At 48.7% G+C, this 13,055-nt stretch overlaps 1 protein-coding gene and 1 non-coding gene across 2 annotated transcripts in view; one reads left to right on the top strand and one right to left on the bottom strand.

The window, feature by feature from the left end:
• capn5a (calpain 5a) overlaps positions 1-13,055 on the top strand; it is a 67,100-nt gene that overhangs the window by 8,270 nt on the left and 45,775 nt on the right.
• trnap-ggg (transfer RNA proline (anticodon GGG)) lies at positions 8,499-8,570 on the bottom strand. The gene has a single exon. It is a non-coding gene; the product is annotated as a tRNA-Pro (tRNA).

Below are 13,055 nucleotides of genomic sequence, written 5' to 3'. Positions count from 1 at the left end.
ACAAAGTCCAATGTCCGCAATGGGGCAGAGGTGAATCGGACAGTGCCCTACAATACAATACAATACAATATATCTTTAATGTCATTGTACAGGGCTACAACGAGATTGGGAATGCGCCTCCCATACGATGCAATAATTTAATTAGCTAGTCAGTATTAATTTAAACAACAACCCAACGAAACAAATTGTAACAGTTTTAAGACAGAATAAAGTGCAAGTAGATCTGTGCCGGTTCACTGTGCGATGTGACCATCCGGCTCAGCAGGACCGGTTCATAGCAGCTATGGCCCTGGGGATGAAGCTGTTCCTGAGTCTGGAAGTGCGGGCGTAGAAGGCCTTGTATCGTCTGCCCGATGGAAGGAATTCGAACAGACTGTTGCAGGGGTGTGAAGAGTCTTTGTGGATGCTGGTGGCTTTTCTGAGGCATCGTGTGTTGTAGATGCCCTCCAAGGCTGGTAGCTGTGTTCCGATGGTCCTCTGAGCTCTATGGACTACCCGCTGAAGAGCTTTCCTCTCTGCCTCCGTGCAGCTGAGGTACCACACAGGGATGCCATGCGTTAGGATGCTCTCTATGGTGCAGCGGTAGAAGGTCGTCAGCAGCTGTTGGGGTAGACCAGACTTCTTCAGTGTTCTCAGGTAGAACAGTCGTTGCTGTGCCTTCTTGACCAGCGCAGCAGTGTTATTATTGGGCTTATGGAAGGACCGTTCAGAAGCCTGATAACGGAGGGGAAGAAGCTGTTCCTGAGTCTGGCGGTGCGCGCTTTCAAGCTACTGTACCTTCTGCCGGACGGGAGCGGGGAGAAGCAGGAACGACCGACCGGGGGTGGGACAAGTCGTTGGCTGCTCTTCCGAGGCAGCGTGAAGTGTAGATGGAGTCGATGGTGGGGGAGTGTGGTCTGTGCGATGGACTGGGCTACGTCCACAACTCTCTGCAATCTCTTGCGGCCTTGGGCAGAGGTGTTCCCAGACCAGGCTGCGATGCAATGTGGACAGCGTGCATCTGTGGAGGAGGTTTCTAAGAGTGAGTGGAGACACATCGACAGTGCTTTACGCAGCTCTGAGATTCTTACTTGCAGAAGCAAGGAAGTTTGTCAGGATTTTCTCTTCAGGGGACATGCCTAACCTCCTAAGCCTTCTAAGGAAGTACAGGAGTCCGTGTGCCTTCTCGTCCGTCACGTCAATGGGGTTTGTCTGCAACAGATCATTGGTAATATTAACACCTGGGAACATGAAGCTCTCAGATGTGTATGTGTATGAGAAAAGAACTGCAGATGCTGGTGCAAATCGAAGGTATTTATTCACAAAATGCTGGAGTAACTCAGCAGGTCAGGCAGCATCTCAGGAGAGAAGGAATGGGTGATGTTTCGGGTCGAGACCCTTCCTCAGACTGATGTCAGGGGGGGGGCGGGATAAAGGAAGGATATAGGTGGAGACAGGAAGATAGAGGGAGATAGGTTGTGTACGTGTATAGTATGTGTATTTGAGGAAGGATATTCTTGCTATTGAGGGCGTGCAGCGTAGGTTCACTAGGATAATTCCCGGAATGGCGGGACTGTCGTATGTTGAAAGACTGGAGCGACTAGGCTTGTATACACTGGAATTTAGAAGGATGGGAGGTGATCTTATCGAAACGTATAAGATTATTAAGGGGTTGGACACGTTCAAGGCAGGAACCATGTTCCCAATGTTGGGGGGAGTCCAGAACAAGGGGCCACAGTTTAAGAATAAGGGGTAGGCCATTTAGAACGGAGATGAGGAAAAACTTTTTCAGTCAGAGAGTTGTGAATCTGTGGACTTCTCTGCCTCAGAAGGCAGTGGAGGCCAATTCTCTGGATGCATTCAAGAGAGAGCTAGATAGAGCTCTTAAGGATAGCGGAGTCAGGGGGTATGGGGAGAAGGCAGGAACGGGGTACTGATTGAGAATGATCAGCCATGATCACGTTGAATGGCGGTGCTGGCTCAAAGGGCCGAATGGTCTCCTCCTGCACCTATTGTCTATAGTCTATATGTATGTGTATGTAGGAAAATAACTGCAGATGCTGGTACAAATCGAAGGTATCACAAAATGCTGGAGTAACTCAGCAGGTCAGGCAGCATCTAGGAGAGTGGGAATGGGTGACGTTTTGGGTGGAGACCCTTCTTCAGTCTGAAGAAGGGTCTCGACCCGAAACGTCACCCATTCCCTCTCACCTAGATGCTGCCTGACCTGCTGAGTTACTCCAGCATTTTGTGTATGTGTATAGGTATATGTGTCTTTTACCCAGAGTAGGGGAATCGAGGACCAGAGGACACAGGTCCAAGGTGAAGGGGAAAAGATTTAATTGGAAACCGAGGGGGTAACACAGAGGGTGGTGGGTGTATGGAACAAGCTGCCAGAGGAGGTAGTTGAGGCTGGGACTATCACAACGTTTTTAGAAACAGTTAAGACAGAAACATGGATAGGACTGGTTTGGAGGGATATGTACCAAACGCAGGCAGGTGGTACTAGTGTAGCTGGGACATGTTGGCCGGTGTGGGCAAGTTGGGCCGAAGGGCCTGTTTTCACACCGTATCACTCTGTGACTCTGTAACTCTATTAGATATATCTTAGATGGAGCTCTTAGGGCTAACGGAATCAAAGGAATAGGGGGAGAAAGCAGGAACGGGGTACTGATTTTTGGGTGGCCTGCCGTGATCATATTGAATGGCGGTGCTGGCTCGAGGGGCCGAATGGCCTGTTGTCTGTGTTTCAACCATTTGGACCCTTTGTGTTCTTGTATAAGACAATAACTGCAGATGCTGGTACAAATCGGAGGTATTTATTCACAAAATGCTGGAGTAACTCAGGCAGCATCTCAGGAGAGAAGGAATGGGCGACGTTTCGGGTCGAGACCCTTCTTCAAACTGAGGACTATGTTGCTGCCCTAACTGCGTCAATCACAAGAGCACAATGTCACACCGAGGAGTTAAACTCTTCTCGGTGTACTGTTAACTGTAAGCGAGTTTCCGAATCAGATAAGACAAGGTGTAACAAGTGAGTGTTAATCCCTACTCCCTGTGTGGCTGGTGGCTGTTGCTTGCAGAGAAGGAAGAGTGAAGTTAATATAGACTTGATCGGGGACTCTGGCAATCATTGCCGGCCCAGCCCTAAATCCACTTGAGTAAGCACTGTGTGAGTCACCAGTGTGTTCAGCTCGGGCTGGACAATTTCTCATCTCGTGATGTGGACACGATAAGAAGAAGAAGCCCACTCCAAGCACAGAAACAACACAGCATGGAAACAGGCCCTTCAGCCCATCGAGTCCACGCTGGTTCTAGAAAACATAGAAACATAGAAAAAAAGGTGCAGGAGGAGGCAATTTGGCCCTTCGAGCCAGCACCGCCATTCATTGTGATCATGGCTGATCGTCCACAATCAGTAACCCGTGCCTGCCTTCTCCCCTTGATTCCACTAGCCCCTAGAGCTCTATCTAACTCTCTCTTAAATCCACCCAGTGATTTGGCCTCCACTGCCCTCTGTGGCAGAGAACTCCACAAATTCACAACTCTCTGGGTGGAAAAAGTTTCTTCTCACCTCAGTTTTAAATGGCCTCCCCTTTATTCTAAGACTGTGTGGCCCCTGGTTCTGGACTCGCCCGACATTGGGAATATTTTTCTTGCATCTGGCTTGTCCAGTCCTTTTTATAATTTTATATATGTTTCTATAAGATCCCCTCTCATCCTTCTAAACCCCAGTGAATGCAAGCCTTGCAGTTCTACTGCCTGCTCTTTTGGCAAGCTACGCTAACAGGTTGAACTTATTGAGTCATATAGAGTGTAGGCACAAGATGCTGGAGTAACTCAGCGGGACGGGCGGCTTCTCGGGAGAAGGAATGGGTGACGTTTCGGGTCGAGACCCTTCTTCAGACTGATGTCAGGGGAGAGGGCGGGACAAAGATAAGATATAGTCGGAGACGGGGAGACAGTGGGGAGAACTGCGAAGGGGGAGGGGTAGAGGGGGACAGAGGAGCTATCTGAAGTTAGAGAAGTCAATGTTCATACCGCTAGCATGTAAACTGCCCAAGCGAAATATGAGGTGCTGTTCCTCCAATTTGCGCAGGGCCTCACTCTGACAATGGAGGAGGCCCAGGACAGAAAGGTCAGAGTGGGAGGGGGAGTTGATGTGCTCAGCCACCGGGAGATCGGGTTGGTTAAGGCGGACTGAGCCAAGGTGTTGAGCGAAACGATCGCCGAGTCTGACTTTGGTCTCGCCAATATAAGAGTAACACAGTGTGAAAACAGGCCCTTCGACCCAACTTGTCCACGCCGACCAACATGCCCCATCCACACTGGTCCCACCTGCCTGTGTTTGGCACATATTCCTCTAAGTATGGGATTAGTTCGGGTGTCAGGGGTTATGGGGATGAAGGCAGGGGAATGGGGTTAGGGGGGGGAGATAGATCAGCCATGATTGAATAGCGGAGTAGACTCGATGGGCCAAATGGCCTAATTCTGCTCCTATCACTTATGATCTTAAACGTATCTTATCCATGTACTTTTCTAAATGTTTCTGAAACATTGTGATAGTCCCAACCTCAGCCACCTCCTCTGGCAGCTTGTTCCATGCACCCACCACCCTCTGTGTAAAAGAGTTGTCCCCCCAGGTTCCTTTAGACTTTAGAGATACAGCGTGGAAACAGGCCCTTCGGCCCACCGAGTCCACACTGACCACCAAACGCCCTGTACACGAGCACTGTCTCACACACAATAAGGGACAATTTACAATTTTCACCGAAGCCAAACCTACACATCTTTAGAGTGTGGGAGGAAACCAGAGCACCTGGAGAAGGGCCTGATTCGGTGGTGTATCTCTAAACTAAACTAAACTCTCAATCTCTTGCTATTTTCTGTTACGGAATAACATAATGTTTAATAGTTTCGTTTATTGTCACAGGGTTGCCAACTGTCCCACCAGGACATCCCGTATTTTGGTCTGAATTGGTTTGTCCCGTACGGGACCGCCCTTGACCCGTATTAAGCCCCGGACGTCGTAGGCCCCGGACGTCGTAGGCCCTGGACGTTGTAGGTCCGGACAGTGGCGCCCGAGTCGGGAGGCGGGTTGCTAAGCAACCTCCGTTAGGCGGGTCTGGGCGCCTTGTGACGTCACCTTGTCCCTTATTTGGGAGTGAGAACGTTGGCAACCCTATTGTCAATGGTACTGAGATACGGTGTAAAGCTCTTTATTGCGTGCTACCCACTCACTGGAAAGACTATAACGTGATTACAATCGAGTCGTCCATTGCATAAAGATACGGGATAAAGGGAATAATGTTTAATGCAAGATGAAGTGCAGTGAAGTCTGATTGAAGACCCTCGGACTATTTTTAATGAGGTAGTTGGGAGGTGAGGACCACTCTCTAGATGTTGGTTGGAAGGTTCAGTTGGGAAGAGAATGTGAATTAGTGCCTGATCCTGTCACTTCCTTTTAGGCTAAGAAATCTGCACCTCAACTATCTCTAAACTAAACTAGTCTACAGCAACCGGATACGGGATTAAGGGGCCCACCGGGTCCGCGCCGACCTGCGATCCCCGCACATGAATGCTCTGCTACACCCACTCAATTTTTACATTTATACCCAGCCAATCGACCTACATACCTGCACCTCTTTGGAGTGTGGGAGGAAACCAAAGACCTCGGAGAAAACCCTTGCAGGTCACGGGGAGAACGAACAAACTCCGCACAGACAGCACCCGTAGTCGGGATGGAACCCGGGTCTCCGGCGCTGCATTCGCTGTAAGGCAGCAACTCTACCGCTGCGCCACCGTGACCGCCCCTAATCTCAGTTCTTTTGCAGAAGGGTCATCATAGAGTATTGTGACCATTATTCTTCAGGTAGCAACCCCCATACTAACTGTACGGCATGTCCAATATGCACGCTCCCTAGTTGCTGGACTGGTAGGGCCGAACGGGCCTGTTTCCGTGCTGTAATTGTTATACCAGTTGATGACCAGTAAGATGACCAGTTATACTTTCTATTTTTAAAGTAAGTTCTTCTGCCTGACTTTTAATTAACAATTCTGTTCTCTCATTAAGAGTTTAATCAGAGGAGGGGATAATGCTCCAGGAAATCTCTGCTTGGTTCCAGGATGTCTGGAAAGTGCCTCTTTTTATTTCTTAGTTTTTTAAAAGAAGCTTCAATTTATTTTAATTAGAGTGCATTTCTGGCTTAAAATGGGCGGCAAAATAAAAGGGAATAAATTTAGTGCGAGATAATGTCCAGTAAAGTCCGACAAAAGATAGTCTCGACCCGAAACGTCACCCATTCCTTCTCTCCCGAGATGCTGCCTGACCTGCTGAGTTACTCCAGCATTTTGTGAATAAATCGATTTGTACCAGCATCTGCAGTTATTTTCTTATACGAAAGATAGTTGATGGTCTTCAATGAGGTAGATTGTGGCTCAGGACCGCTCCCTAGTTGCTGGTAGGCTAGTTCAGTTGCCTGACCACCGCTGGGAAGTGCCCGATCTTGCCCTGTCCTTGTAGACTAAGAACTCGCTGTCTGCCATGATGTGACAGTTTAGGGTTGCCAACTGTCCCGTATTAGCCAGGACATCCAGTATTTTGGGCTAAATTTGTTTGTCCTGTACGTGACAGCCCTTGTCCCGTATTAGGCCTGTGGGGCGCTGTAGGCCCGGGCAGTGTGGGTCTGGACATCGTAGGTCCGGACAGTGTAGGCCCGGAGGCCTGGGCGCCGCCTAACTGAGGTTGCATAGCAACCCTCCTCCCGGCCCGGGCGGCCGCCATTGGTGGAGCAGGAGAACGTGGCCGTTGGCTGGGTGAGGTGGCGCGTGGCGATGACGTCACCTTGTCCCTTATTTGGGAGTGAGATAGTTGGCACCCCTATGTGACAGATGCATGCAAAACGGGGTACTGATTGGGAATGATCAGCCATGATCACATTGAATGGCGGTGCTGGCTCGAAGAGCCGAATGGCCTCATCCTGCACCTATTGTCTATTGTATTGAGTTTGGTGTTTGGGCACTGTGGCACAGCGGTAGAGTTGCTGCCTCACGGCGCCAGAGACCCGAGTTCCATCCTGACTACGGGGGCTTGTCTGTGCGGAGTTTGTACGTTTTCCCCCATGACCTACATGAGTTTAGTCCGGGTGCTCCGGTTTCCTCCCACACTCCAAAGACGTGCAGGTCTGTCGGTTAATTGGCTTCGGTAAAATTGTAAATTGTAAGTGTGCGGGGATCGCTGGTGGGCACGGACTGGGTGGGCCGAAGGGCCTGTTTCCGCGCTAGACCAAACCAAACTGTCAGCAGGTAGGGAAGTAAATGCCAAGAGGCCGTGAGTGAATCCAGTTATTTTTCTGCTCACTATCGCAACTGCAACGTTGTTTTTTTTATAGCTTCATTTAAACATTTGAATTTAAAACCCTCAAATTTTATAGACCGAAACTTAAAGTCCCTACAAGGAATGTTACATTCCTGGATTCTTCATCAGAGTTATTTCAAAACTATTTCAATGGGTTCCAAAATGTCAACAACCAAGCCAGCTAAATGTTGCACAATGGAAATGTTTCCTGGAAGACTTCCAATTAGGTCTGCCTGTTGTGTATGAAGGAACTGCAGATGCTGGTTTACACCGGAGATAGACACAAAATGCTGGAGTAACTCAGCGGGTCGGGTCAGGCAGCGTCTCTGGAGAGAAGGAATGGGCGACGTTTCGGGTCGAGACCCTTCTTCAGACTCTTGGGTCTCGACCCAAAATGACAGCCGTTCCTTCTCTCCAGAGGTGTTGCCTGTCCCGCTGAGTTACTCCAGCGTTTTGTGTCCAGCTCTGCTTCCTCTTCCACTGCAAGGATAGAACCGGGAATTATTACACCCATTTGCAGCTGCAAGCTAATGTTTTTAATGCTTGGGATTTTAACCTGCTCCTTGTGTTGACTGAACCCCAGGCTCATCTATCGCATCCGCTGCTCCAGATGTCAACTTATTTACATCGGCGAAACCAAGCGCAGGCTCGGCGATCGCTTCGCTCAACACCTGCGCTCGGTCCGCGTTGGCCAAACTGGTCTCCCCGGTGGCCGAGCACTTCAACTCCTCCTCCCACTCCCAGTCTGACCTTTCTGTCATGGGCCTCCTCCAGTGCCATAGTGAGGCCCACCGGAAATTGGAGGAACAGCACCTCATATTTCGCCTGGGCAGCTTGCAGCCCAGTGGTATGAACATCGACTTCTCCAACTTTAGATAGTTCCTCTGTCCCTCTCTTCCCCTCCCCCTTCCCAGATCTCCCTCTATCTTCCTGTCTCCACCTATATCCTTCCTTTGTCCCGCCCCCCTGACATCAGTCTGAAGAAGGGTCTCGACCCGAAACGTCACCCATTCCTTCTCTCCTGAGATGCTGCCTGACCCGCTCCAGCATTTTGTGAATATGAACCCTAGGTAATATTGGGAAGGCAGATGTTTTCAATTATGGGGACTGCAGATACGAGCACTGTAAAGGCAGCAACACGACCGCTGCATCGGTAATATAAGGGCTCGTCTGGGATTTGAACCCGGGACCTCTCGCACCCCAAGCGAGAACCATACCCCTAGACCAACGAGCCCAACAAGTTCAACACACCTAACTTGCCCACTTTTCATTCCAACCCTTTATACATAAAATGAACCAAATAAATGGTTTATTGTGTGTGCTTTCCTGGAGTGTTGGGCAGCCTGTAGTGACTGATGTGTTTGCTGCCCGTCCCACCCATGTAGTGCCTTGTAAATAATTCTTCCTGTCATGGAAACTTAGACAATAGGCGCAGGAGTAGGCCATTCGGCCCTTCGAGCCAGCACCGCCATTCAGTATGATCACGGCTGATCATTCGAAATCAGTGCCCCGTTCCTGCTTTCTCCTCCCCATATCCCTTGATTCCGTTAGCCCCGAGGGCTATATCGGCCAAGCTTGCCATCCGCGAGTCACGGCGCCAGGCGGAAGAGGGCTCTGCCCAAGCCTGCTGGCTGTCTGCCCCTTTCCCTGGGGTTACGCCCTGCCCGGGCGGTAATAGGAATGGACTACGAGCTGTCAATAGACAATAGGTGCAGGAGTAGGCCATTCAGCCCTTCGAGCCAGCACCACCATTCAATGTGATCATGGCTGCTCATTCACAATCAGTACCCCGTTCCTGCCTTCTCCCCATACCCCCTGACTCCACTATCATTAAGAGCTCGATCGAGCTCTCTCTTGAATGCATCCAGAGAATTGTGGAATGTATCCTCAATAAGGATGGGGAAATAGTTATCTAATATTTAGAATGTTTGTCTATTTTGTTTAATGATGGTGGATTTGTTTACATTTTTGTGTGTATTTTTGTAAATAGTCGATTTTGTAAATCGTAAATTATTTTTGGTTTAAAAAAAAAAAAAGCGATATTTAACTCACTCTTGTCCGATTTTGGATTTATGCCAAAGACCCGGGTTCGATCCTGACTACGGGCGCTGTCTGTACGGAGTTTGTACGTTCTCCCCGTGACCCTCGTGGGTTTTTCCCCGGGATCTCCGGTTTCTTCCCACACACCAAAAATGTGCAGGTTTCTCGGTTAATTGGCTTGGCAAATTGTTAATTATCCTTAGTGTGTGCGTGTGTGCGTGTAGGATAGTGTTAGTGTGTGGGGATGGTTGGTCGGCATGGACTCGGTAGGCCGAAAGGCCCATTCCACGCTGTGCCACTAAACGAAACGAAACTAAAACCACCCTGTAAAATCATCTGAAAATGTTTCCTGGTGCCACACAGCTTTCCCCTCCCATCATCTCTCAGAACATCGTTTAGTTTAGTTTATTCTCACCTTCACCGAGGTACAGTGAAAAGCTTTTTTGTTGCGTGCTAACCTGTCAGCGGAAAGTCTGTAAATGATAGATCCTTTTTACGAGGATGTTGCCAGGACTAGAGGGTGTGATCTATAGAGGGAGAGGTTGAGTAGGCTGGGTCTCTATTCCATGGAGTGTAGGAGGATTAAGGGGGAATCTTCTAGAGGTGTACAAAATCATGAGGGGAATAGATCGGGTAGATGCACAGAGTCTCTTACCCAGAGTAGGGGAATCGAGGACCAGAGGACGTACGTTTAAGGTGAAGGGGAAAAGATTTAATAGGAATCCGAGGGGTAACTTTTTCACACAGAGGGTGGTGGGTGTATGGAACAAGCTGCCTGAGGAGGTAGTTGAGGCTGGGACTATCCCATTGTTTAAGAAACAGTTGGACAGGTACATGGATGGGACAGGTTTGGAGCGTTTTGGACCAAGTGCAGGCAAGTGGGACTAGTGTAGCTGGGACATTGTTGGGCGAGTTGGGCTGAAGGGCCTGTTTCTTCACTGTATCAATCTATGACTCTATGATTACAATCGAGCCGTCCACGCTATACGAAGGGCCTGTTTCCACTAAACTCTGTATCTCTGAACTAAACTAGAGGTCATAAAATATACAAAGGAAAATATACAAGAAATTAACAAATACAAAAAACCTTTTCACCATACCTCGTTCATGGGACAATAAACGAAACGAAAATCACTATGTCGTAACACACCCTTTATTCCTTTAGGACTTTATTCTTTGGAGTGCAACAGGTTGTGGAGTGATCTTATAACGGTGTCTAAAATCATGAGGGGGGAATGCACATTGTCTTTTACCCAGAGTAGGGGAATAGAAACATAGAAACATAGGTGCAGGTGGAGACCATTTGGCCCTTCGAGCCAGCACCGCCAACCATTGTGATCATGGCTGATCGTCCACAATCAGTAACCCGTGCCTGCCTTCTCCCCATACCCCTTGATTCCGCTAGCCCCTAGAGCTCTATCTAACTCTCTTTTAAATTCATCCAGTGAATTGTCCTCCACTGCCTTCTGTGGCAGAGAATTCCACAAATTCGCAACCCTCTGGGTGAAAAAGTTTTTCCTCATTGCAGTTCTGAATGGCCTCCCCTTTATTCTTGGACTGTGTGACCCCTGGTTCTGGACTCCCCCCAACATCGGGAACATGTTTCCTGCATCTAGCTTGTCAAATCCCTTAATAATTTGATATGTCTCTATAAGATCCCCAAGTCAAGTCAAGTCAAGTCAAATTTATTTGTCACATACACATACACGATGTGCAGTGAAATGAAAGTGGCAATGCCTGCGGGTTGTGCACAAAAAAGAATTACAGTTACAGCATATAAATAAAGTTAATAAGTTACTATTAGTGTCGACAAAAATTTAGTCTCTGGGGTTATAAAAGTTGACAGTCCTGATGGCCTGTGGGAAGAAGCTCCGTCTCATCCTCTCCGTTTTCGCAGCGTGACAGCGGAGGCGTTTGCCTGATCGTAGCATCTGGAACAGTCCGTTACTGGGGTGGTAGGGGTCCCTCATGATCTTGCTTGCTCTGGATCTGCACCTCCTGATGTATAGGTCTTGCAGGGGGATGAGTGTAGTTCCCATGGTGCGTTCTGCCGAACGCACTACTCTCTGCATCCTTCATCCCTCTCATCCTTCTAAATTCCAGTGAATACGAGCCCAGTCTTTCCAATCTTTTCCTCATATGATAGAATCGAGAACCAGGTGGCTTAGGTTTAAGGTGAGCGGGGGAAAGATTTAATAGGAACCTGAGGGGTAACCTTTCCACACGGAGGGTGGCGGGTGTATGGAACGAGCTGCCAGATGAAGGAGTTGAGGCAGGGACTATAACAGTATCTAAAAGACATTTAGACAGGTGCATGGATTGGAAAGGTTTAGTTTAGTTTACATATACAGCGCGGAAACAGGCCCTTCGGCCCACTGGGTCCGCGCCGACCAGCGATCCCCACAAGTTATCACTATCCTACACGCATTAGGGCCAATTTTTACATTTATCTAGCCAATTAACCTACTAGGGCGGCACGGTAGCGCAGCGGTAGAGTTGCTGCTTTACAGCGAATGCAGCGCCGGAGACTCAGGTTCGATCCTGACTACGGGTGCTGCACTGTAAGGAGTTTGTACGTTCTCCCCGTGACCTGCGTGGGTTTTCTCCGAGATCTTCGGTTTCCTCCCACACTCCAAAGACGTACAGGTATGTAGGTTAATTGGCTGGGTAAAAGTTTTTAAAAAATTGTCCCTAGTGGGTGTAGGATAGTGTTAATGTATGGGGATCGCTGGGCGGCACGGACTTGGAGGGCCGAAAAGGCCTGTTTCCGGCTGTATATATATGATATGATGATATGATACCTGCACGTCTTTGGAGTGTGGGAGGAAACCGAAGATCTCGGAGAAAACCCACGCAGGTCACGGGGAGAACGTGCGAACTCCGTACAGACGGCGCCCGTGGTCGGGATGGAACCCGGGTCTCCGGCGCTGCATTCGCTGTAAGACGGCAACTCTACCGCCGCGCCACCGTGACCATGCTATCCAGTCAGCAGAAAGACAATACATGATTAGAATTGAGCCATCCAATAAATGTGATGTTTTTTCTAAAACTAGAAAAGATCAAATTTACACCGAGGGGGTCTGTGAAAAAGTTTTATTCAAAATGGGAACCTTTTCTGTCATACTTTGAGAGACTAAAAGAACTACCCATTGACTGAGGGCACTTGATTGTAGTTTAGGATCTGCCTTTGATTATGTTTTACTTTTAGTTATTACTTATTTTTGTTTACACAATTGCCGATTACCTCACAGGGTGGCTGATGCATAATGAATGAGTGTATCCTGAACCATCTGGCATGTTGAAGATATGTATAGGCCTGAGCCTTGGAAGTATGGAGAGGTTTTGCTGTCAAATTGTGCATTTGTATTTGTGATATAGACAATAGACAATAGGTGCAGGAGGAGGCCATTCGGCCCTTCGAGCCAGCACCGCCATTCAATGTGATCATGGCTGATCATTCTCAATCAGTACCCCGTTCCTGCCTTCTCCCCATACCCCCTGACTCCGCTATCCTTAAGAGCTCTATCCAGCCCTCTCTTGAATGCATTCAGAGAATTGGCCTCCACTGCCTTCTGAGGCAGAGAATTCCACAGATTCACAACTCTCTGACTGAAAAAGTTTTTCCTCATCTCAGTTCTAAATGGCCTACCCCTTATTCTTAAACTGTGGCCCCTGGTTC

This window comes from Rhinoraja longicauda, chromosome 7 (assembly GCF_053455715.1).
Source record: "Rhinoraja longicauda isolate Sanriku21f chromosome 7, sRhiLon1.1, whole genome shotgun sequence".
Taxonomy (NCBI): Eukaryota; Metazoa; Chordata; class Chondrichthyes; order Rajiformes; family Arhynchobatidae; genus Rhinoraja; species Rhinoraja longicauda.
This window is presented reverse-complemented; position numbering and strand designations above follow the sequence as displayed.